General features: G+C 47.4%; 1 pseudogene; it reads right to left on the bottom strand.

Moving 5' to 3' along the window:
- Nucleotides 1-2,637: 2,637 nt before the first annotated feature.
- On the bottom strand, nt 2,638-2,704 carry LOC138481867 (U6 spliceosomal RNA; annotated as a pseudogene).
- Between the last annotated feature and the right edge of the window lie 2,536 nt (nt 2,705-5,240).

Genomic DNA, 5,240 nt, shown 5'->3' with positions numbered 1-5,240 from the left:
CCCAAAGAGACACACTTCACCTATTCATCCAGCAGAATGGTTTCAAAACACACTCAGTTTTAGAGAATTGAACAAAGTGATTGAGGAAAGCATGGAGCAAAGGAAATGCATCTATTTGGCAAAGTAACACTCACCAATTCAGACATACGTGGTAGAATTATTATTTTTTCCTGCACCTGCTTGGTGAGCCCTACAGACATTGGAGACATTGGAGCCATGTTGCATTTTACTTCGCCACTCGCTTGGCAAACCCCCTCGGCTACTGGTTGATCATACCATTTTCCTACACCTCTCTCTTTGTGAGAATACTTAACCACCCAGGGCCCACCAATCTGTTATACTTTACTTGTGCACTGGATCCTCTGCAATCACACATGCCACCTTACTGTCCCTACAGAGCAACCACACAGAACACTAGCAGGGAAACAACCATAGTTCCCAAACACCATATAATCTGTGGGCAGGGAACACACATGTGCCCTGTTGCTGAGCAGGAGTACACACAGAGCAGGAGTAGAGAGAGGACCAAAGAGAGGGAGATGGACCTGTCCTGTGTAAACTGGTATGCCAAATCAAGTCAACTGTGTCTCTGTTGGTCTTAAAGTAGTTAAGAAGATCTACTAATATCTCAGCAGAGATGGAGTTCTGTGGTCTGAAATGGGTAGCCATTCCAGCCAGGGGCAAGCCCTTATTTCCTTCAGTCTTAGAGTTGAGCTCTACCTGAGGATACCTATGCAAGACCTACTCTCAAATTCGACCTATCTGTGACGTATAGCACCGAAGTGGGGACGGAGTGGTGGACAGAGATTACAATGGTGTCTTAAAGGGACTTCAGTTTAACCATTGCAATGAGAGGTTCATTGTCTGGGAGGGTGACCCTGTAGCTCAATAGATTTGTGAAATATACATTCCAACAGAGCCCAAAGAAGTCAAAGCGCTAGAGGAAACAGAGATTTGGGTCATGTTACTCCAGACCTCCTTGAGAAGCAGTTGCCTGAGCCCAGGCAATGTGTTGAACAGAATCAGTTAAAGGGCATCCTCTATTGTTTGGCAATGGACATTGGATGAGGGGAGACAGGAGCTCTAGGACCCTCTGGCCGCCAGACCTGCCTTCCTACCTTCCTGCTTTGATAAGGGCTTGGGACTGAGCCCGTAGGCCAGTGCAAAGGGCATGCTCTATTGTTTGGCATTGGACTTTGGATGAGTGGAGACGGGAGCTCTAGGACCCTCTGGCCGCCAGACCTGCCTTGCTACCTTCCTGCTTTGATAAGGGCTTGGTACTGAGTTCGTGAACCAGTGCAAATGGCGTGCTCTATTGTTTGGCATTGTTCGGCGTTTGGTGAGGGCCAAACACTGACTTGTATAGGTAACATGGCAAGCTGCTCAATTGGAAGCTGTTTCCCCTGGTTGTTAGCATATTTTTGTTATACAAGTCTGCTCATAGTGCACTAAAGCCTTACCGTCACTGTTTGTCAGCCCATTGCGCCCATCTGGGCCCAGGTACTTGCTCACCCTGCCACCTTCCTGCACTGCCTCCTGGCCACCCCTTGCACTGGGGACTGTTTCTGTACCCATACACCCCCCCCCATTTGTCTTCTTTTCTGCACTTATTCAGATTTACCCAGTCTGCTGCCTTAAACACAGCACTTGCCACTTGCTGGCTGCACTACCGCAGTTTTCCTCCATTTTCTATTTATTTTATTTATCTGCGCTCCTCGGCTTCTGCACTTTCCACTCTCCCCCTTCCATGCGCGTTTTCCCTTTTCCCTTTCCCATGCACTTGCGTGTTCTCAATGTCACTGGGCCTAGTAACATCGTTTTTTATGTTGTGCTGTATTCTCTCTTATTCCCCTCCCTTGCCTAGTCGCGCTCTGAAACACTTGTGTACGACCGTGATACAAATAAAATATCATATCATATCTGCACCCATTTGCCCCACCCCCTGCTTTAATTTGGTTTTACACAATTCTCACAATCTGTCTGTGACAGGGAAGGGCCACTGAACCCTGCCCAGACATTGTCAACTTCATATTTTCGCTGACGTATGTTTCGTTTGGAAAGGAGGATTTAAACCAGCAGTGAATTCAGGGACGTCATTTGGGGGTCGCCAGAGGTCGCAAGAGCGACCGCTGCCGATTGGCCAGCGACCTCTGTCAAACTCTTGCGACCTCTGGCCGTCGACCAATCAGAGGAGGAGGGGGCGTGGCCACAGCGTGCTGCGACGCTTCTGTGGTCCTCCATTTTTATTTAGTAGTTGCATGTGTCAACGCGTGCTTGCTGCTCCTGCTACTCTGTGTCCAGTCCATCCAGCACTCCACTGAAGAAGGTGAGTAGTACTACTGGTGGGTGGGTCGACGCGGGTGTCAGGTGTGTGGGTGCACTGCACGTTATTGAAAGCCAGCAGCGCAGCGCAGCCAGGGACCCGGCGGCGACGCCGCAGGCGAGGGCACACGGCCACCGGCACTGCTGACCACTTCGCACACGCGCTGGAGCAGCAATAGGCAGCCAGGCTTCGCTTACCCAGCCTGGATGTTTGCGACGTGGTCAGCGCTGGTGCCGTGCCCTCGCGACCTGCTTTAAACAGCAATGATACTGTCAGAGGCAGAGCAAAGGGCAATTCTGTCCGTGCATGTGTCCAAAAATATGGAACGTTTCACAAATTTGCATGTCATCCTTGCGCAGTCAGGGCCATGCTAATCTTCTAGAGTGGATGAAGTCTCTGCTTTCTGGTGGTTCCGGTTTTAAATGCAATTCGAAATAACTCGTTTTTGTGTTCGCTTTCTGATTCAAATCTACGCACAAAGCAGGAAACCAGTATCGCAAAGGCAGTTTAGGGTGGAACGAGTGCCATTAGTGACGTGAACGTTATAATACAAAAATATCCATGTGGTACTGCACGTCACATATTAATTTACGGGTGTTAAGATGGCATTACAAAGAGCATGGAAACTACTGTAAACATGACCAAGTATGCATAGTACTATGCATGAACAAGTATGCATAGTACTATGGGAACCTAAAAGCGTGCAAGCGTCATTTAATACCCTAATGTACAATGTTTAAGGGCTTGACACATTACAATGTAAGCATGCTTGTAAAGTAGGCAATACTGCTTAGACACTACGGTCTATATTCCAACATGCCTAAGACGCTTTGCAAGATGTTGGCAGGGGGTAGTTGCCAAGTCACTTGTATTGAGGTGAAAAGCCACTTAAACAATTAGAATTGTCAGGGGCGGCAGTGGTCTTTAGTTATTAAAATAAATGGGACATCCTCTCCTCCCATAGGTGCAGTTGGTATAATGTAGGTGAAACGGATCATGATCCAGGCTGCGTGCAAAGTGGCACCTCCCTTCATAATACCTGGGTGCTGTGGGCCTGAACGCATTACAATATTCCCTCCACAAGCCAGAGAAAAGACAGGGTGCCTGTGAGGGTTTGCTTGGGTGGGGGCATGTTCAGTTTGAGGCAGGGCCGTACTGGCTTGTAGGCAGAATCCAAGGCCCCCTGGGGCCAGTGCCGCCATCTGCTATAAGTGGGCGGGTGTGCTCTGGTCTGGCTGGCTTGCCTGCGGGCTGCAGGCTGCAGCCCGCTCAGCAGCCAGCTCATGCCTCACGACACACAGCGGATACATTCATTAAAGAAAGGTAAAACGAAAGTGTTACCTTTCTTTGATGAATGAATCACGTGGGTGTGCTGACCTGGCAGTGCCCTTGGCCCTGGACCCATCCAGTGACGTTGTAGCACCAGCGTGGCGCCAGTTGTTGCAAATGCAATGATCGCAACAAAAGGAGCGGCTCCTGGGCCTGGAGCCGCTCCTTTTGTTGTGATTCATTGTGGACCGTGCACCATGTCCTGGGCTCCTCTGCTCGTAGTTGCATTACCCATCTCAGCCATTCAATAACTTAATAGTTGCAATACTCTATTCTGATGCGGGTGAATTAATAAAAGGTGTTTAAGTGTCAACATTAGCTCACTGAAGCGATTTTGTGTGAAAAAAAGAACACACATTAAAAATCACATTTACAACTGTTTACATAGGTTCTAAGCCATGATAGTCGCATGATAAAAGGGTGCACACATACATTTCCCATGCCAAATCACAAAATAACTATGCCACTAAAGGTAATTCTTCATAAAGAGAACATAGACAGAGGACTGACGGAACTGATCTGTTGATGCATTGTTCTCATGAATCCCCATCGGAGCCAACATGGCAGCCGCCAGAAGGATCTCTAGCTTATCATATCTTGCGCTCATCTTCCGCTCGGCTTCTCTCGTTTTTAGTCGATAATTTCCATTTCTAATTTGAAACGCACAGCCTACTGGATAGGCGAGGTGCAAGCATATGCATGTGTACCTGCTTTGTCACATTTATTTCTATAGCTTCAAGGCACAGAAATGTAATTACATTGCTCTCGTGTGCATGATTACACAATGAGAGGGTTGGCTGCTGCACATACAGGTGCACTTGAGTGTTCTCCTGCTATGTTTTAGAGAGGTTACTCGTCAACAGCAGTGTGCCTCTTCCATAGCACATCAAGTGACCATTGACTTCATTGTGCCACAATGAATGCTTTGTTGTAATGTTTCTATCTTTCCCATCTCCCTGGTATGCTGTTCGGGATGTTTGCATGTATGAGGTAACAAGTGCTCAGAGTATGGGAAGTCCTGTGAGTGCCCTGATTTCACTATTTTGCACCAGACCTGCAGATTAACTTAACTGGTCTACTGTTAAATCTCAGCTACCAGTTTAATGGTATCCACTACAGAATAAATGCTCATTTTGTTATAGCCGATATGATAGCTCAGTGGGTTGAGTGCTCGCTGCTGCAATGTGAGTGTGAACTGCAGGTTGGAATCCCAGCAAGGCCATCTCAGCCTTTCATTCTTCTGAGGTCAATAAATGAGTACCAACACAGGTTGGGTGATATTGTATGAATATTTGTTCTATAAAAAAGAGCTTAAGCATAAGTGCTAAACAATAACATATTGTCATTTGGCCTTAGGCATCTGCTTGCATTCACAGTAATTTGACAGTATGGATCTATACACACAGATATCGTAACTATATTTTTCTTAGTGTACTGAGGGATAATGCGTTATGAGGCCACTTCCTGTGAAGTCATGTGGGGGTGTGGTCAAATGACATCACTTCCTGTGGGGCGTGGTCAAATGACACCACTTCCTTTGATGTCGAGTGGCGGTGTGATCAAATGACATCACTTACTGTGGGGCATG

Source organism: Ambystoma mexicanum, chromosome 5p, assembly GCF_040938575.1.
Source record: "Ambystoma mexicanum isolate Mex_15411 chromosome 5p, UKY_AmexF1_1, whole genome shotgun sequence".
NCBI classification, from domain to species: Eukaryota; Metazoa; Chordata; class Amphibia; order Caudata; family Ambystomatidae; genus Ambystoma; species Ambystoma mexicanum.
The sequence above is the reverse complement of the archived record's forward strand: the minus strand, read 5'-3'. Positions and strand labels throughout refer to the sequence as shown.